The sequence below is a fragment of the Salvelinus fontinalis genome, chromosome 30 (assembly GCF_029448725.1).
Source record: "Salvelinus fontinalis isolate EN_2023a chromosome 30, ASM2944872v1, whole genome shotgun sequence".
Lineage (NCBI taxonomy): Eukaryota > Metazoa > Chordata > Actinopteri > Salmoniformes > Salmonidae > Salvelinus > Salvelinus fontinalis.
Window position 1 is genome coordinate 37,156,207 of NC_074694.1, and position 22,034 is coordinate 37,178,240.

General features: G+C 42.1%; 1 protein-coding gene and 1 long non-coding RNA gene across 3 annotated transcripts in view; one reads left to right on the forward strand and one right to left on the reverse strand.

Moving 5' to 3' along the window:
- LOC129829155 (glutamate receptor ionotropic, delta-1-like) overlaps positions 1-22,034 on the reverse strand; it is a 477,366-nt gene that overhangs the window by 261,651 nt on the left and 193,681 nt on the right. The gene's annotated exons all lie outside the window — the stretch shown is intronic.
- Positions 6,825-10,917, forward strand: LOC129829157 (uncharacterized). Its single transcript, XR_008755345.1, has 2 exons — positions 6,825-7,330; positions 8,867-10,917. It is a non-coding gene; the product is annotated as an uncharacterized LOC129829157 (long non-coding RNA).

Below are 22,034 nucleotides of genomic sequence, written 5' to 3' on the forward strand. Positions count from 1 at the left end.
TTGCCACATTCAACAACAAGATTTGGGTGGTTAAATACATTCCACGGCTGCCGTCCATTTGTGGGAAAAAGCCACTGGAATAAAGCGTATATTAAGAGAAATGGTGGAACACTTTGCCGCAATATGAATCACAATGATTTACAGTATCATAGAAATAGTACAATTTTGAAATGTCTGGGTAAAATAAATCAATGGTCTTTAAATGTGTTAAATGGGAAGCTAAAGTAAGGAAATTGCTATAGTCCTAACCGTACATGGTGCCTTCATGACCAGGCTGAGCAGGAATATGCCAGTGTGCTGGCAGAGCTTTGGACAATTAGAACAAAGATACGGTGGGTTCTGTCAAATCAAGTCAGTATCATACTAATGAAATAGTTTCTACAAATCTCTCCTGTATAGCTTAAACGGACACCTTTACAGGGATCATGGACAGGCAGAGCACTAGTGGAGCCCAATTGAAGTTATAAATGATTACTAGGAGACTTAAGGGGAATACTTAACGGGCTGATGATACACTATACATACAAAAGTATATGGGCACCCTTTCAAATTAGTGGATTTGGCTATTTCAGCCACACCCGTTGCTGACAGGTGTGTAAAATTGAGCATGCAGCCATGCAATCTCCATAGACAAACATTAGCAGTCGAATGGCCTTATTGAAGAGCTCAGTGACTTTCAATATGGCACCGTCATAGGATGCCACCTTTCCAACAAGTCAGTTCGTCAAATTTCTGCCCTGCTAGAGTTGCCCCGGTCAGCTGTAATTGCTGCTATTGTAAAGTAGAAACATCTAGGAGCAACAACGCCTCAGCCGCAAAGTGGTAGGCCACAAAAGCTCTCAGAACGGGACCACCGAATGCTGAAGAGTGTAGCACATAAAAATCGTCTGTCCTCAGTTGCAACACTCACTACCGAGTTCCAAACTGCCTCAAGAAGCAACACCACAAAAGCCTAAGATCACCATGCGCAATGCCAAGTGTTGGCTGGAGTGGTGTAAAGCTTGCCACCATTGGACTCTGGAGCAGTGGAAATGTGTTCTCTGGAGTGATGAATCATTCTTCACCATCTGGCAGCCCGACGGACAAATCTGGCTTTGGTGGATGCCAGGAGAACGCTACCTGCTCCAATACATAATGCCAACTGTAAAGTTTGGTGGAGGAGGAATAATAGTCTGGGGCTGTTTTTCATGGTTCGGGCCCCTTAGTTCCAGTGAAGGGAAATCTTGACGCTACAGCATACAATGACATTCTAGATTATTCTGTGCTTCCAACTTTGTGGCAACAGTTTGGGGAATGCCCTTTTCCTGTTTTAGCATGACAATGCCCACGTGAACAAAGCGAGGTCCATACCGAAATAGTTTTTGTCGAGATCTGTGTGGTAGAACTTAACTGGCCTGCACAGAGCCCTGACCTCAACCCCAACGAACAGCTTTGGAATTAATTGAAACGCCGATTGCGAGCCAGGCCTAATCGCCCAATATCAGTGCCCGACCTCACTAACGTTGTTGTGGCTAAATGGAAGCAAGTCCCCGCAGCAATGTTCCAACATCAAGTGGAAAGCCTTCCCAGAAGAGTGGAGGCTGTTGTAGCAGCAAAGGGGGGACCAAGTCCATATTAATGCCCATGGTTTTGTAATGAGACGTTCAACGAGCAGGTGTCTACATACTTTTGGTCGCTTATATGAGCAATAATACCTCGGCAAACAAAGATGACATATTCAAAGATCAGAGCTACTTGCCGGATTGAAAAATGACACTGAGATGCAATTAAATCATCAATGATATTTCCAACAGGAGATAATGGATTTTTGTTTTCTAATTAGTTAAAGCCATCGCAGTTCAACAAAACAATCGAATTGCTTGTTGACACACGCGCCACACTTCTTCATGGCGTAGCTGCTCTCTTGGTGACGCGCACAGCGACTTAGAATGCATGCCTAATACATTCCCCTCCGTGGGAATACAATCACCGTATTGAAGTGTCCCTCATGCGTACCGTACCCCATGCAATAACCATGCGACCCATGTATAGCTCCTTATATCATATTCAGGGCGTCACACCTGACCTGTGGAATGAGAGCAGTCAGATTAGAGCGAGAGGCGATATAATGAACGGCCTTACATGTTCAGCACACATAACCTACCTGTCACTTAACCTACTGAGGCTAGACTTAGAGATGGCAGGGGTCTTGTTTCTCTCTCTCTCTCTCTCTCTCTGCCCCCTTCTACCCCATGTATTATTCTCTCTCTCTCTCTTTCTCTCCCATTCAGTCCCTGTGAAAAAGGGAAGTGGCCTTGTCAACTGAGTGGGAGTACAGTATTCTGATGGGCCAGGATACTATAAACGACAGGTCCACCTACTGGCCTCCTGGGTCGCCACAGTTTCAGAAAGAGAGGGTGCAAGGGAGAGTGGGAGTGAGTGAATGAATGAACGACAGGACACGGGAAAGGAAAACGACAGCCCTCGGAGAAGCCAAGCCTCTCATTTCCTCCATTTCGGTTGATAAGGATAACATTCAAATGAAAATCTGAGAATGGTTCTGTTAGAAACTAGTCTAGATTGCCGTCCTTACCGATACCACCCGCATAATTCATTTTCTTCCAAGTTACAAGGACAATCTCTGTTACCTTTCAATTTGTTTCAATTGTCAGATTAGCTGAAATTCGATGAAAAACCCAAGGAGCCAGTATAATACCTTAAGTTTAATGGTGTGGCTGGAGAAGAGAATTGCACATAATAAGCTCTATAGCTGAGCATTTTCTAATCAGAGACTTCTGGGTTTGGAGAGGGCTTCAGCTCTGCTCGGCGCCGCCCGGCCTGCCAGTCTACCTGCCTGTGAGCCAGAGCCATCCTCTCCACTAAACAAATTAGCGCCCTGAACTAAAACTTGACATGATATAGCTTTCTAGGGCGCTGTATGTCAAGTACAATGTTCCTCTGGTGCTCTGGCAGCTCCCAGGGACCCCAGGGATGAGGTCTAGCTTATTTTAGAACAGAGGAGAGCCTCCCTGCGCCTCACAGAGACACACTTTTATCATCATTGCAGCTAGCTGTGAAAAGCTATTTCATGCCCAGATTGAAAGAGAAGCCTATTGAAGGCCACAGTGACACTCCTCATGCACCTGTGCGCTTTATACAAATTAGTAACAGTATGGTATGGCACCCTAACATGCAGGTTTACCAACATTGTCTGCTTGGCAACTTGTATTAAAGAGTAAATTGGATTATTACACACAGAAATGGCATTTGGACAACAATTACCGTATGCTATCTACAGTCTACAAAACCGGTCCTATCCAATGAGTTGTTTAACCATGAAAATGGCCTTGTAATGATTGCCATTCGTCACGATGGAGACGTGAAGGGGGCAGGGAGATATCTGGTGGAGGCCATGCTGGAATGCTCTCGAGGTTCCTCAGTTGTCATGACAAAGCTGTCACTCCTTATATTGAGGTGCGGAGAGATGAAGCGCTAATTTAATAGCGGGATGAGCGGGAGGCGCACACACACACACATCCAATCAATGTGGGCTCTTTCTGCCATCAATTTGGGTGCAGCAGCACCGTATGCGTCTTAAGTCAACAGCAGATCCCGTGGACGGTGATTTAGGTGATGGCATATAGGCAATCACAGGTCCTCATGCTGGGTCTACATATCAGACACAGGGACAGAAGGCAATACTGATGAAAGGTTTGTCATGCTGATAGTACACAGCATAGTGCTGCGTACATGGACTATTAGAAACGTAGCTAAAACTAGGGCTGCAAAGGGAGGGTATATTACTGGAAACTTTACAATTTTTTTATCTTTCAAGGATTTCATGTAATCTATCACAAGACATGGTGGCCCTTTTGGTTACTTCAGATTATCACATGTGTCTGTAATAATCTCTGGCCCTCTGTGTGGCCTTATCACATGTAAAAAATATATGAAATAATTGAATAAGATGAAAATAGAATGACAAAGCTGTGAAACGTTATCCTACATATAAACCATCAACTTAGTGAATTGGTGTTTGATATGAGGGTTTCGGCATGAAATATCCTTTATGTATATTTATATTTACAAACGTGTATTTATTTACGCTACTATGTCAATGTGTATTTGCTGTCGATGTTTTGGAATAACACTGGCGGCATATGTGAAAGTCAATAGTTGGAAGAGTTGCAGAGTTAATTGAAGATAGTGTCATTGTTGATTTAGATGCTTTCTTCATTAATTAGGCTATTTTCTCTTCAACCATGTGGTTTATCTACTAGAAACTCATGGACAATGTGGACACATACATAAATGATTCAAATATACTAATATGTATAAATTACCAACATATTGCCATAGATTCTGTTAATTAACAAAATTACTGAATATTCCTGTAATTTTGGTAAATTACCAGAAAATTACCAGCAACTCTAGCTACAACTCAAATCAGGGTTTCTATGTGACTGCCTATGGTATGATGCATAGGGTATGGGATAGGGCGGGGAGCATGAAACCATTTCTGACCAACGTAATAAGCTGCATAGTAAAACATGTTGAAAAATTGGTATTAGCTTATTCCAGTGTGGATGAATTACTTTCACATATGCTATATGATGAGATGGGAATGGTACGGTATAGCCTAGCCTAGCTGCAGCATCCATTATCCTTCAATTTCGGTCTCATGCAAAAGCATTCATTTTATGTCTCTATATTAACATACTGAGAGGCAATACCTTTTGCTATGTTCTACACATTAGCTCCATTAAAACCTGTGTGCAACCGCGTATGGCACTACAAGTGGGCATGGTGTGTGTCGCTGCATGTGAACTGAGGTATATCCTCAAAACTGAAACTGTCACGCACACACACAGCCAAGGTTTCACACCTTATTTGAATGAAATACAACAACAACAAAAAACGGACGTTTTAAGTGAAATATTAGCTTTCGTCTGAGGCAGAAAAAGACAGGCTATTTTGACGTATGCACTAACAAGACTTTTCAGCATAGGCTCGACTACTGCTAGAGTACTGTAGCTGTATTGTTCTACTGTGCTTCAACAACAGATTCAACCTTCTCTCAAACAGCCTAATGCATACTCTTGGAGTAGGTTTACCCCATTAATGTACTTGACAATGCAAACTTGTGCTGAAAAAGGCTTGTTAGGGCAACTGCAGGTCAAATTAGCTTTTGCATTTGCTGTCTTTGTCTAAGCTTATATTTCACTTAAAACCTTTTTTTTTTTTTTGTAATTTCCAGGGTTTTTTTTCCCCCAGAAGGTCTGAAAAAAGTCCTGCCACCAAACATTATTACTGTGCATTATAATGATTGGAAATTGCATAAAACGACAGGCTGTCAATAGCATCCTAAGGTGGTTGGTTTTCAAAATGGTACAGCTCTTTAATTAACAGTCTAAGCTACAGACACTAGACCAACTGTAAAAAGGACAATTACATAACTAGTTGATGTAACGATTTAAATGTGCACATTTGCATAAAAAGGTCCCCCGTGATGGGTTTTCTGAATATCGCGTTGGGCCGAACACCATTTACCTGTTTGTTTGTTTATTTGAATCCCCAGTAGCTTTTGCAGAAGCAGCAGCTACTCCTCCTGGGGTCCAGAAAAATAAGACAAAACATGACAAGCAACAAAACACTGACAGACAAGGACAGTCACACAAATTAAAAATACAATGATATACAGACAATAAACAAGAAAATAATACAAACAATACAACAACAAAGTTTTTGTGTATGTCCCCTCACAGTCCTCACCATTCCATGTGGTTTAATACCTTTTTTAAAGGTCATTTGTCATTAGCAGGCAAAGTGTGCCTGTGACAGCCAATACAGCATGGCTTGAAACACTGCTCGTCCAATCAGCTTCCAGGATCCAAACAACCAGCGAATAAACCAGCCGTGGCCATGATGCACAGTCAAGTTAGATCAGACAGCATGACTGGGAGAGGTAGGTGAGGTGTAAGATTAGAGATAGATGTGTGACAGAAGAGGTGGGGCAACGAGCCCAAGGGCCAGTATTTATATACCCTCCAAAGAAAAGTCGGTGGACCAAGATTCAATGGCCAGATTAGTAAGGAAGAGGTGGTGTTCGCTCGGTTGCGCCTATGACATTGCACAGTACATGGAACTCATCATTACATCTGGTGGGCAAGCATGTGAATGGTTTGTCTATAGAGTGTATGGTTGATGAAACAGTGAAGCATGTGTTGATGTATTGTTGTAAGTACCGGTATGTGGAAGAGAGTGAAAGGTTGATGTGTAGGTTTATTGAGATTGGACAGGGATATTGGTTATGGGGGAGGGTTTATTAACGTCTAATAAACCCTCCCCCATAACCAATAGTAGCCAATAGTAGTACAGGATTAGGTAGGAGAATGTTTGTTTCTTTATTCATTGAGTCTGTAAGCGATGATTGATTACACAGTCCAGTACAGTAGGTGGTGAGGTTTGTTTATGGCACAATAATACCATAGAAATACTGTATGTCTTGTTATCTGTTTTAACAAACTTCTATTCATTTTTGTATTGTACATTGTTTTTTTTGTGGGGTGGTTTTCATATAAGCCCCTGGGCTTCCAACCACACTTGCACACTTAAAAATATATATTGTAATGACCCGGCTGGGTCATTAAAGAGAAAAGAGACGGACTCCAGGTGTACAGGTTAGAACACAGGTTTATTCCTAAACTGGGCTATTGTTCAGGCCACAGCCCACGCCGCTAATGCCGAACGTACACAACTATACATGTCGAGTTAAGGTCACTCTAATAGGAACAGATCAAGGCCCGAACAGAAGAGAGAGAGATGAGACACTCATCCCTCTTTATGCATTTCCAAATCCCGCGGGATTACCCATCATACCCCCCCAACCTTTCCATCTGTCCTGACATATTTAACCCCTGCTAGTAGCCATGAGAACCATAACACACCCACAAACACAGAACACAATACCGGGTCGTTACAATATATATATACATTTTATTTGTGTTGTTGTCTATCACTTGTTTTCTTTGGTGCAAATAAATAAATAAAATAATTAAGACCGGGAGATGTTTTGCACAGGCGAGTGAATACCATACCGTAACGTTAGGTCGAGAGCCCTGTTTAACAAGCTGTTGGACTGGTTCAAACCGCTATTTGGGGAGCGAAATGGAGGCAAGTGGTGAGGTTGCGGCGATGGAGGACATGCAGGGAAGGTTGGAGAAGCAACAGCTGGACGGAATCATGGTAGAAGCAGACGTGGTTGGTTGGTTCTGACGGCGCGTTGAGCAAGCTCCGCGAGGGCGAGTGGGAGACCGTGGCAACGAAAAAGAGAGGAGAAATAACAAAAGCGGTAAAGGATCATCGGTTTCTTGTTGCAGTGTGATTTGCTAATATACCTGGGAGATCGATTTTTGAGGGCAAAATTGCAAAAAGTATGGCCATGTCTCAAGTGTGTGTCAAAGGTAATTAACATGTAGTTCAAGAATCTAAGGATGTACCAATTGCGGTGGAAATCACGTTGCCAAATTCCCGGAGTGCCCTGCTATAGTAAAGGAGGATCCAAGCTGTATAACAGGTATCCTACAAAGAGGCGAGGGAAAAAGTTACGGTGCAATTAAGGAGAACGTGGAGCTGAGGAGCTATGGCAGTGGATGACTTGCTGCTGGTTCAGAATGTGGCTCAACGGTTGAGGGATACTGATATATTGATTGTAAAGGAGGTGGATTTTGTGGCGTTTATTGCACAGGTGATTCATTGTACTGCCCCCCCCCCCCAAAAAAAAACAAGAAGTCTAAGAAACGTGACAGGATTGTAGGTGCGGCGGAAAAGTTTTTGGGTCTGCAGGAATTAAGAAGTTATCATTGTCACATACAACGGACAGGTGCGGTGAAATATGTTGTTTCAACAGCCGAAGCATTGCAGGAAATACTAAATGACGATGTGCCCCCCTCCCAGGCCCCTGAGCCTGTGTAGAGATTTGATTTGGATTGGACTGTGACCGGAGGAGTGGGATGTTTTTTTGTATTTACATTCCGCAATGGACATTTTCTACACTTTACTACCCATACAATAGGTGGCGGAATGTACATTACATGTGTGTGAAAGCCATTATACCAGAGAAGAAGAAGTAACGTTCATGCCTGGAGTGGTAGACACACTTTGTTTAATCCGAATGATTGACGGAAAGAAGGAAGAAAGCCTATCGGTTTTGCTGTCGTTCGATGAAGTTTTTCTACTAACTCATGTACAGTGAAATGTGGGTATGTGATATATGCGTTGAGACCGTATGGACAGAAGTCGCTTCAGTGTTATAATTGTAAAACGTTTGGCTACATGGCAAGTGTTTACAGAAGAAACAAATATGTTGTTGTTGAAGAGTCTGAGGAAGAACGGTTCTGTAATTGTAATGGGAATCAACCTCCCGAGTTCCCAGAGTGCACCTGTTAGAGGATAAAAAAAATAGGTTGCAGTAGCTAGGAGGAGAGCTATCCATCAGGTCTCCTATGTGGAGGCAGTGCAAATAGCAGAAGGAGCAAGTGGAGATAAGATGAGAGTGATGCACAACAGCCTGTAGTGAATGTCTTTCATCAGAGGGATCCTGAGATATAACAGTGAAGAAGGTATACTTTGTTGTGTTTATTGTGCAAGTGATAAATTGCACTGGACAAACTAATAAAAAAAATCTAAGGAACTAGAAATCATTGTCAAGGAGGCAAAAAGGTTTTGGGATCTTCTTGGGCTTCACGGCCAAAATGGTTCAGGGAATACTGAATGACGAGTTCCCCCCTCTCCTGAGCCTGTGTAGGAAATTGAGAAGACATTCGAATCTGACTGAATGAGTAAAGATGAGGTTTTTGTTCACCCTTCCCCCTTAATTTCTGCACAGGTGGCGGCATGCACCTCTAAAAAAAGAAGAAAGAAAAAAGCAGAAGAAGAAGAAAGGCCGTGTTTAATGAGGACCACAACACTCTCATGGCCATCAACGAGCAGCACACGCTGCGCTGGTGGAAGAATCACCACAGAACGGGCATTCCCACTGACTGGTCTCAGTTCCAGGTGCAACACACACACAGCGGGCTAATGGAAGTTAATGGGGCCAAATGGACTGTACTGTAATATGGGATGATGTAGACTTCAGCCCCTTTGCAATTGTCAGAGTTAGTCTAATGTAGTGAACAGTGTTACAAGCTAATGTAGCACATTGTGTAACAGTAGTGCTTGGCGCAACAATGTGACCATTATGAGAGACTGCTGGAGGGTAATATACTGGGCCAGCCTGCCTTGTTGTTCAAAGGAGTCTAATGAAACCTCTTTTAGGAGTGGGCACCGGAAAAGAGGGAAGGGAAGAAAGAGCAAAGCACAGCAAAGCACAATAGAGATGATCATGTCTCCATCTGTCTTCGTGACCTCATGCAACAGCACAACTATCATTCAGGAGTTACCATCTCAGTACGACGAATCATCAATTCCTAAGTACTGATTGGTTTGTTCATTTTTTGTAAATAGTGTTATTGTATTGTTGATTTACAGTTACAGTACCAGTCAAAAGTTTGGACACACCTACTCAAGGGTTTTTCTTTATTTTTGCTATTTTCTACATTGTAGAATAATAGTGAATACATCAAAACGATGAAACAAAACATAGGGAATCATGTAGTAACCAAAAAAAGTGTTAAACAAATCAAAATATATTTTATATTTGAGATTCTTAAAACTAGCCACCCTTGCCTTGATGTTAACAACCCTCCAGACGAGCTTCAATGCAATTCAACTCTCCTTCCGTGGCCTCCAATTGCTCTTAAATACAAGTAAAACTAAATGCATGCTCTTCAACCGATCGCTGCCCGCACCTGCCCGCCTGTCCAACATCACTATTCTGGACGGTTCTGACTTAGAATATGTGGACAACTACTAATACCTAGGTGTCTGGTTAGACTGTAAACTCTCCTTCCAGACTCACATCAAACATCTCCAATCCAAAGTTAAATCTAGAATTGGCTTCCTATTTCGCAACAAAGCATCCTTCACTCATGCTGCCAAACATACCCTTGTAAAACTGACCATCCTACCGATCCTCGACTTCGGCGATGTCATTTACAAAATAATCTCCAATACCCTACTCAATAAATTGGATGCAGTCTATCCCAGTGCCATCCGTTGTCACCAAAGCCCCATATACTACCCACCACTGTGACCTGTACGCTCTCGTTGGCTGGCCCTCGCTTCATACTCGTCACCAAACCTACTGGCTCCAGGTCATCTACAAGACCCTGCTAGGTAAAGTCCCCCCTTATCTCAGCTCGCTGGTCACCATAGCAGCACCCACCTGTAGCACGCGCTCCAGCAAGTATATCTCTCTGGTCACCCCCAAAACCAATTCTTTTTTTGGTCGCCTCTCCTTCCAGTTATCTGCTGCCAATAACTGGAACTAACTACAAAAATCTCTGAAACTGGAAACACTTATCTCCCTCACTAGCTGCACCAGCTGTCAGAGCAGCTCACAGATTACTGCACCTGTACATAGCCCATCTATAATTTAGCCCAAACAACTACCTCTCCCCCCAACTACCTACTGTATTTATTTATTTATTTTGCTCCTTTGCACCCCATTATTTCTATCTCTACTTTGCACATTCTTCCACTGCAAATCTACCATTCCAGTGTTTTACTTGCTATATTGTATTTACTTTGCCACCATGGCCTTTTTTTTGCCTTTACCTCCCTTATCTCACCTCATTTGCTCACATTGTATATAGACTTATATTTCTACTGTATTATTGACTGTATGTTTGTTTTACTCCATGTGTAACTCTGTGTTGTTGTATGTGTCGAACTGCTTTGCTTTATCTTGGCCAGGTCGCAATTGTAAATGAGAACTTGTTCTCAACTTGCCTACCTGGTTAAATAAAGGTGAAATAAATAAATAAAATAAAATGACAGCTTTGTATTCTCTCAACCAGCTCAGGAGGTAGTCACCTGGAATGCATTTCAATTAACAGGTGTGCCTTGTTAATTTGTGTAATTTATTTCCTTCTTAATGCGTTTGAGCTATCAGTTGTGTTGTAACAAGGTAGGAGTGGTATACAGAAGATAGCCCTATTTGGTAAAAGACCAAGTCCATATTATGGCAAGAACAGCTAAAATCAGCAAAGAGAAATGACAGTCCATGATTACTTTAAGACATGAAGGTCAGTCAATTCGGAAAATTTCAAGAACTTTGAACGTTTCTTCAGGTGCAGTCGCAAAAACCATCAAGAGCAATGATGAGGAGGTCAGAGAACTGGCAATGTGGTGCCAGGACAACAACCTCTCCCTCAATGTGAGCAAGACAAAGGAGCTGATCATGGTCTACAGGAAAAGGAGCTGATCGTAGACTACAGGAAAAGGTGGGCCGAACAGGCCCCCATTAACATCAATGGGGATGTAGTGGAGCGAGTCGAGAATTTCAAGTTCCTTAGTGTCCACATCACCAACGATCTATCATGGTCCAAACACACCAAGAGAGTCGTGAAGAGGGCACGACAAAACCTTTTACCCCTCAGGAGACTGAAAAGATTTGTCATGGGTCCCCAGATCCTCAAAAAGTTCTACAGCTGCACCATCGAGAGCATCCTGACCGGTAGCATCACCGCCTGGTATGGCAACTGCTCGGAATCTGACCGTAAGGCGCTACAGAGGGTAGTGCGTACAGCCCAGTACATCACTGGGGCCAAGTTTCCTGCAATCCAGGACCTATAAAATAGGCGGTGTCAGAGGAAAACACAGAAAACTGTCAGAGACTCCAGTCACCCAAGTCATAGACTGTTTTCTCTGCTACCACACAGCAAGCGCCACGTCTAGGACCAAAAGGCTCTTAAAACCTGTTGGGGATGGGGGCGCTGTTTAGACTATTTATGCTAATTTGGCTAATTTTTGAAACGGCTTCCCACAAAATCCTTGATCGTACAATATGCATATTATTATTATTATTGGATAGAAAACAGTCTATAGTTTCTATAGGAGTTGAAATTTTGTCTCTAAGTGGAACAGAGCCCATTCTACAGCAATTTCCCTGACATGGAGTCAGATTTGAGAAATGTTGGCCACTCTTCTGAAGTCAGTTAAAAGGGCACTGTCATTGCTATGACTATACGGACACTTCTTACGTCTTCCCCTGGATGCCTTTACGTGATGACGATTCCAATGGGGTCGATTGCGCGTTCACAGGCACTACAAATGAAAAAACCCTGTAGCTAGCAAGTCTTTTCTTGCTGCGTAACGCGCGTGGAGGACACCGACCCTCTCCTGTTCCAAGCGTTAGTTTAGCCTGTTATATTTCTCCGGTCATCTTTTCACTCGTTATAGGAGTTAAAAACATCATAAGGTAGTTAATTTAAAGCGTTTTATAGCAATTTATATCCGTTTAGTGCGATTTTGGGACATTTATTTCTTTAACGCTGTGAATAGGTGGGCACGCTTTCAGTTCATCCCGAACGCAGTTGGCATTTTCACATGGCAAGAGGACAGCTTTCCACCAAAAGACGATTCCTCCCAAGAAAGGATCCTTTGCCCAAGATACTGATGGAAGAACAGCTCAAGGTAGGACATTTTTATTATGATAAATCGTGTTTCTGTCGAAACATTTTAGTGGCTTAGGACGCCATGTTTTTTGACGTAGCTTCGCTTGGCGCAAACTGTATTGAAAAGTAAGGATAAATTAAAAAATGTAATAACGCAATTGTATTAAGAATTAAATTGTCTATCAATCCCTGTCCACCCTATATTTTTTAGTCACGTTTATGAGTATTTATGTATAAGAGTAGATCACTGTCTAAGTGGCGCAAGGACTTTTTCTTTACCAGCTTGTCTACATTTCACATTGTCTAACCATGATTTTGGTGGCTAAATATAAACATTTTCGATCAAACTGTATATGCATGTTGTAATGTGATGTTACAGGAGTGTCATCGGAAGAATTCTGAGAAGGTTAGTGAAAAAATTTATATCTTTTGGCGATGTTGACTTTTATCGCTCACTTTGGCTAGAATCAATGCTGGGCTGCTAATTGCTATGTGCTAAGCTAATATAACGATTTATTGTGTTTTCGCTGTAAGACACTTAGAAAATCTGAAATATTGTCTGTATTCACAGGATCTGTGTCTTTCGATTCGTGTATGCTGTGTATTTTTACGAAATGTTTGATGATTAGTAAGTAGGTAAACACGTTGCTCTAAGTAGTTTTTCTATTCCATTTGTGACGGTGGGTGCAATTGTAACCTATGCCATCTACCTGAAATATGCACTTTTTTCTAACAAAACCTATCCCATACCATAAATATGTTATCAGACTGTCATCTAATGAGTTTTTTTGTTGGTTAGGGGCTATAAATATCTTAGTTTAGCCGAATTGGTGATGGCTACTGGTGTTGGTGGACAAATAAAAGATGGTGGATTATGCTAATGTGTTTTTAGGTAATAGATGTACATCTTTACATATTGTGTCTTCCCTGTAAAACATTTTAAAAATCGGAAATGTTGACTGGATTCACAAGATCTGTGTCTTTCATTAGCTGTATTGGACTTTAATGTGTGAAAGTTAAATATTTAAAAAAAAAATTTTGGGGGAATTTCGCGGCACTGGTTTTTCAGTGGGGGGGGGGGGGGGGGGTGCCGCTAGCGCCACGCTGATCCTAGACAGGTTAACAGCTTCTACCCCCAAGCCATAAGACTGCTGAACATTTAAACGAATGGCCACTGGACTATTACATTGACCCCTCCCTCCATTTGTTTTGTACACTGCTGCTACTCGCTGTTTATTATCTATGCATAGTCACTTCACCCCTACCTACATGTACAAATGACCTCTAACTTGTACCCCTGCACACTGACCCGGTACCGGTACACCATGTATATGGCCTCATTATTGTTATGTTATTGTGTTACTTTGTATTATTTTTTACTTTAGTTTATTTGGTAAATATTCTCTAAACGCTTCTTGAACTGCACTGTTTCTTAAGGGCTTGTAAGTAAGCATTTCACGGTAAAGTATACACTTGTTGTATTCGGCGCATGTGACAAATAAAGTTTGATTTGAAATCTGTCCTTTGGTCTGATGAGTCTAAATTTGAGATTTTTGGTTCCAACCGCCGTGTCTTTGTGAGATGCAGAGTAAGTGAATGGATGATCTCTGCATGTGTGGTTCCCATCGTGAAACATGGAGGAGGAGGTATGATGGTGTGGGGGTGCTTTGTTGGTGAAACTGTCTGTGATTTATTAAGAATTCAAGGCACACTTAACCAGCATGGCTTCCACAGCATTCTGCAGCGATACGCCATCCCATCTGGTTTGCGCTTAGTGGAACTATCATTTGTTTTTCAACAGGACAATGACCCAACACAACTCCAGGCTGTGTAAAGGCTATTTGACCAAGATGGAGAGTGATGGAGTGCTGCATCTGATAACCTGGCATCCACAATCATCCGACCTCAACCCATTTGAGATGGTTTGGGATGAGTTGGACCGCATAGTGAAGGAAAAGCAGCCAACAAGTGCTCAGCATATGTGGGAACTCCTTGAAGACTGTTGGAAAAGCATTCCAGGTGAAGCTGGTTGAGAGCATGCCAAGAGTGTGCAAAGCTGTCATCAAGGCAAAGGGTGGCTACTTTGAACAATCTCAAATATAAAATATATTTTGATTTATTTAACACTTTTTGGGTTACTACATGATTCCATATATGTTATTTCATAGTTTTGATGTCTTCACTATTATTCTACAATGTAGAAAATATTAAAATTAAAGAAAAACCCTTGAATGAGTAGGTGTGTCCAGACTTTTGACTGGTACTGTATGTCCCCTCTATCTCTCTGTGTGGATGGATACATTCACATACACAGCAATCAGCTTGATGGGGTTGAACTGGGAGCACAGTCCTGTAGCAGTTGGACAGAGGAGACAACCTGAGCCCTATACTACGAATCAAGTTTGAGGAGTTAGTGAGGTTACTTTGGTAAACTCTGAGTTCAAGTCGGTATAACTGGTACCATGAACATGGCTCACCTTTTAGCCATGTAGTACTCATTTTTTTGTACGATTTATTTGATATTTTATTAACATAGACATCCAAATGAAAAAAAAATCCTACAAACATCACACCTGCCCAGACCCACTAGCGCCCGCATTACTCTCCGCCATTTTGTTTTTCTCCGTCGCCCACGCACTTTCAACTTTTAGATAATAAAGCATTTGACCTTTCCGTTGAGTTATCGTCTGAGGATTGGTTGATTTCCAGTTTTTAAGTATATATATTTTTTAGGATGACTTACAAGACAAGTATCATCCAACCCATCGGGTATCTCACTGCAACCTCATAAGCCATGACAGATGGATTAAAAGTACATTTACATTGTAATACTTCTGACAGCCAACTTTCTAACTCCTTAACTTCTGGACTTTATAACATTCCCAGAAGGCCTGGATTACTGAGTCATTGTTAGTTTTACACTTCAGACATGACTCTGCCGTTGTGTTGTAGAATCTGTGAATTGTGTCTCTTGGATAATAAATTCTATACATTCATTTAATACTGGATTAAACCCACCTTTTTTGCAAGATACATTTCTACAGCAACGACTTCTTCAGAACTAGGGGCACACTCCATTTATCCTGAAAGAAGTGTCTGAGCCACAAGTTGAGGACCAATGAAATCAGATACCCTCCCTCTCTCAACGAATGTGTCATCATCCACTTCATTTGTGGAAGACAACTGATAAAATGTTTAATTTTAAACAAATGTTTTTTTGTGTAATTTAAAAATATATATTAAAATACCTATCACATTACACATTTAGTAAGGACAGCATTTTCTTTCCAAACTGTATGTTTGTCGCACGATTGTATTTGGAAATGTGCGAAAGGCAAACTGACAGTGACAACCAATCATGGACATATAATCCATAGATGGAAGTTTCCATTCAAGACAAGACTGGCAGCCATTGTTAGTGTTCCTGTGAGTTTAACAGTCATATTTCCAGTGTAAGAGGTTCCAAAACCCTTCTATGGATTATATGGCTATAGCCACAATGCAATAATCTGTTCCACAGATAGGAGTGGGAAAAAGGTGCTTGTGCATTGATAAGCATACCAAAGACGGCATTAACGATAAGTAATCAGATAAGACAGCACTTCTAAAAGCCCAGCCTGCTGAATTTGCAAGACAATTTTGATTTCATTTTGATTTCACCACAAATTATAATGTGGCACTGACTCACCCATGAACGGAGGTTTCAGCCTGCTAGAGTTAGCGGCAGGCGGGCTGGTGAGCAATATCCACCGTCGTAGTACGGATGAAGCCTGACCTGGGATTTGAAGCTAACTAAAGCGGGCTAGCTTTATAAAAGCCTAAGTAGATCTAACTTGCTTCGTAGTATACCCCTCTGTTGACAGACACAGCAAGACACACAATGACACACACAGTAACCACGTGTACTGGTCTCCCTTACTGATAAGACCATGTCGAGTTTCTCTCCTTCCCATCCATCTATCTCCCTCCTCAGTGTTCCTCTGAAGAGGCCTGCCTCAGGATGGATGAGGCCGAGTCAATACCACCACCTTGTCTCACTAAAGAACGACGGAGGCAAGACTGAGTAGTGTAAGTACAGTATCATGGTTTAGGAGAGAGAGGCGACATGAATAAGTAGCGCCAAGGGGCGGGTGGGTCGCGAGACGAATCCTAGACATAAAGTAATACATGATCACATACAAATGTTTAACAGAGTTCGAAACGAGCCAGAAGCTCACTCCACACCTAGCTTAAAATGTCAGGGACGGTACCTTTTGGGTGACTCAAACCAATGGTACGTTGTCAAAGAGGACGGTCACGTGTGTTTGCGAGCAGAGGATCACTGGTTTGAGCCCAGTGTGGGCCAGGGACAGTGGAGGAAGATATACTGTTTTTGCATTCGCACTACACACCTGATTCAAATCCTCAACACTTGATGATACGTTGATCATTTGAATCGGCTGTGCGGTCGTAGGGTAAATACAAAAATGTGCAGCCATTTGGGTCCTCAGGGACAGGATTAAGAAATGTTGTTCTATCTAGACTAATCATATTCCTCACCTCTCCCTGACTACCGTGCGTAGACATGATCCAACTCTGTAACCACATTGACTATACTTTGAAGAATGTATGTTACGTGTACCTGTTCGCTTTCTTCGCCGACCACAAGCATGTAGCTTAGATATGAGACCATTGATTGTTTTTTTATTAAGTTTCAGTGTTGCTACAGTTTGGAAAAAAAAGTCGCTTTGACACTATTTATGTTTTTTGGGTGATTCTCTAGAGGACGCTATTCCTCGTAATGCAATTAGTTTAATCAGGTGTGTAAATTGGGGCTGGGGAATAAGTGTGACACCAATCAGTCCCCGAGAATCAGGTTGGTAAGGTTGGACTTGAGTGAAATATCATGTTTTTTTATGTTTTGTTATTGTAATACCGACGCTCTTCATTTCTAGGCGACATGGCGCCCTTAGGGCTCTGGTCAAATGTAGTGCACTTAATAGTTTGTCACCTCGCGGCAAAACATTTTAGTGGCCCCTCTTGACAGTGGAGAGAAAGGTTTTAGTTTTAAAAGTTCATTTCCTGCACTTCTACTAATTTTGCCATGGGGTGAAGAGATAATCTAAGTTTTATGACAAAATATATGCAATTCTACTAATTTTGTAATGACTTAAGCCATGTTAATATGATCTGACGAATGTTTTCTACAGCTGTCCAGTTCCTTTTTCACACATCGCAGGAGTGATTTGTGACAGGCTCCTTATTTCTTAAGGCACTAAAGGCCCAGCTCAAAGCTAAATTCTTCATATATCTAAATAGGATTTCAATAACTTATCACTCCCCTATCGTAGACACATAGGCTGGGAGAACTGGTTAGAACCTGGAGTAAGCAGCTCTTTGTGCAGATGAAGTATATAATGACTGTGTGGTTCTATATTTTTTTTGTTTCTCTCTGGTTAATCCTAAGTGTGATCTCCCCTGTAACTGCTTGAATAACTGGATAATGAGCTCTGCTGGATACTTGGAACACGTTTTTCTCAACAGTAACAACATCAATCGGGTTCCCCTGGAGGTCAGGGCCCTGCGTGCCCGGTTGGTATTCGGTTATGATTACTACAAGTTTAGATAGCTGGCTAGACTAACTAGCAATCTAACAATTGTTAGCTGACATTGAGTGGCTGTCTGGGCTAATTGAGTGGCTGTCAGTGACAGACATAAGAGAAAAAATAATGATGCACACATTTCGAAATTGCACCTGGTGTATTCTACTATTCTTACTCTCAATAGTAATTTGAGACCCCACCGAGTATTTTTTTTTTTTTTATAATAATGTTTTGGTTGGGAGTCTAAGACGCGGAACCGGTACTGATTGCACAATTGCCGGAAAGTTAGTATAAATCAGGATAAGATGCTTAAAACATCAGTCAACAGCAATCTTAGTGCAGAACAAAATTGCCCAGACATTTATATGTATTGTACATTTATATGTATTGCCCAGACATTTATTTATATGTGTCCAAATAATATTGGAGAAATGGCCGAAGAGTAGCTAATACAGACAATCAAGGAAAGAATAGACTTAGCTATAACGTTCTACTTCTGTTTGATGAAACTGTCGTGGCATTGATTTGATGAGCTAATTGTGGAGAGGTTGGTTTGATGCAACAAAATGAACGTTTGTAGCCAATCTGAGCTCATACCTGTTAGTTCATCTGCCTTGAATTTAATTGTGAACATGGCTGAGATAATTGAACAAAATAAGTATGTTGAGGGTCAAAGTTGTCAAGGTACAATGAGTTAGCTAGAAAGCTAGCATACTTGCGCCATAGCTGGGCTGCTCAGGCGAGGCGTGAATCCGGAAGCCTGGCTAGCAACGGATATTACAATGTCAGCTAACGAATACAGATACAATTGCAATAATGTACGTTGGTTTGAATAAAATGTTGAATATGGCTTAGATATGGCTGGGAACAAAAATGTATTGAGTGTCAATGTAGCTAGGAGACGAGAGAGGGGCTAGAATTCAGTTTTGCGTCACAGCTCAGTACATAGAACATATAAACTCAGTAAAAAAAGAAACATTCCTTTTTCAGGACCCTGTCTTTCAAAGATAATTTGTAAAAATCCAAATAACTTCACAGATCTTCATTGTTAAGGGTTTAAACACTGTTTCCCATGCTTGTTCAATGAACCATAAACAATTAATGAACACGCACCTGTGGAGGGGTCGTTAAGACACAAACAGTTTACAGACGGCAGGCAATTAAGGACATAGTTATGAAAACTTAGGACACTAAAGAGGCCTTTCTACTGACTCTGAAAAACACCAAAGGAAAAATGCCCAGGGTCCCTGCTCATCTGTGTGAACGTGCCTTAGGCATGCTGCAAGGAGGCATGAGGACTACAGATATGGACAGGGCAATACATTTAAATGTCTGTACTGTGAGACGCCTAAGACAGCGCTAAAGGGAGACAAGACGGACAGCTGATCGTTCTCGCCGTGGCAGACCACGTGTAACAACACCTGCACAGGATCAGTACATCTGAACATCACACCTGCGGGACAGGTACAGGATGGCAACAACAACTGCCCGAGTTACACCAGGAACGCACAATCCCTTCATTGTAAGGCAGGTCCTCACCAGACATCACCGGCAACAAAGTTGCCTATTGGCACAAACCCACCGTCGCTGGACCAGACAGGACTGGCAAAAAGTTCACTTCACTGACGAGTCACGGTTTATTCTCACCAGGGGTGATGGTCGGAATCGCGTTTATCGTCGAAGGAATGAGCGTTACACTGAGGCCTGTACTCTGGAGTGGGATTGATTTGGAGGTGAAGGGTCCGTCATGGTCTGGGGCGGTGTGTCACAGCATCATCGTACTGAGCTTGTTGTCATTGCAGGCAATCTCAACGCTGTGCGTTACAGGGAAGACATCCTCCTCCCTCATGTGGTACCCTTCCTGCAGGCTCATCTGACATGACCCTCCAGCATGACAATGTCACCAGCCATACTGCTCGTTCTGTGTGTGATTTCCTTCAAGACAGGAATATCAGTGTTCTGCCATGGCCAGCGAAGAGCCTGGATCTCAATCCCATTGAGCACGTCTGGGACTTGTTGGATCGGAGGGTGAGGGCTAGGGCCATTCCCGCCAGAAATGTCTGGGAACTTGCAGGTGCCTTGGTGGAAGAGTGGGGTAACATCTCACAGCAAGAACTGGCAAATCTGGTGCAGTCCATGAGGAGGAGATGCACTGCAGTACTTAATGCAGCTGGTGGCCACACCAGATACTGACTGTTACTTTTGATATTGAACCCCCCTTACATTATTCAATTTCTGTTAGTCACATGTCTGTGGAACTTGTTCAGTTTGTCTCAGTTGTTGAATCTTATTATGTTCGTACAAATATTTACACATGGTAAGTTTGCTGAAAATAAACACAGTTAATAGTGAGAGGACGTTTATTTTTCCAATGAGGACATGCTGCATTTCTCATTTGAATGAGACTGTAATATTTTTCTGTTTCTCCTTCAACAAAAATGAAATATTGGCTTGTTAGCTAACTAAATTAACTAAATTACATGGGGGTTAAGTTGACCTAACTTACCCTAGATTTATTTAATTACATCAACAAAACCATTCTCGGATATTCAAACGGAAGGCTCTTCCAATCTATCAACGATGGACAATTTAGGGGATTTTCATAAATGCCTTCTTGGAGAATCCCTACGGAAGAATGCTACATTTATATACATCCTTGCAGCAAGAACACTAGCGAGCGGATCGCGACGCCATCTGCTGGCCATTTAGAGAATTGAGTTCTCAACTGGTGTGCCAAATAATCTATAATAAATAATCCCCCAACCTTGACACACTGGCCTTTATTCTACTAACAATCTCAGTGGCAGAGCTCAGACAACGAGGCTCCATCTTACTCTTTCTCTGCCACACGCTTGCACACGCATGCACTCTTGACACAGACACGCAAACACCCAAATAGAGATATGGAACTGTTTGAAGGTGTGGAGCCCTGACCCTTCTATGTGTCTCTCTGTCCGTCCGTCCTCCAACCTGCGGATCCACACTGCAAAACAGAGATCAGGTTGTATAGCGTGGCACACAGCGTCTCATTATGCCTTCCCCACTCATCTTTATTTCATGGCTGGCAGACGTAAGAGGCCGGCCCGCTGGCACATGTAAGGGTGAATTTCCACATTAATTATTCTCAGGCTGCACAGCCTGAGGGCTTGCCGCAACCATGAACAGTCGCCTCACATACTGCATACACACATATGCACACAGGGACATATACACAGGATTATTGGGTTGAGTTGCATCAATGTAAACATAGCAGATAATAGTCTTCACTTTCAGTTATTGGCAATTTGAATAGTTCATGATCAAATTGGCAAAATATATATTTTTAAATATATCTAAAATGTTTGCCCGTTTTACAGTATGACAAGGCAAACAGGCAACATACTACAGTACTACCACGTATAACCTTGCATATTATTCTGTTAATCTGCCATAAAACCCAAGTCTCACATTTATTTAACAAATCAAATAATTTCACAGGTATGGATTTCTTGACACCTCTTCAGGCACCAGTGAGGCTGTCATGTTCCACGTATTGACGGCTGTAGAAGCCAATTACCAATACAAGCTTTGGTGGACACCTGCGGATCAATAGGTCTTTCCAACTGATCTCACCCTAGACACTCATTTCTGTTTAAAACGATGCCTAGATCCCATCAACAGTCTGCACTTTCACTATTTCTGCGGCAGGCAAAGCGAAAAATGAAAAGTCAACAGATTGTGTTGGTTCCGATTTCCCCAGAGCGAAACAACACTTGAATTGCACTTCATCTTCTCTCTCCATGAAATAAAACGTCAGTCAGAGGGCAGCCATGTTGTCTGGACAACCAAAAACAGCTCTATTTAGCAAGTGCCAAGGCCTTCGTGACTCGGAGCACAACGACTGAAAGCAGAGACAAAGGACACATCCCAAATT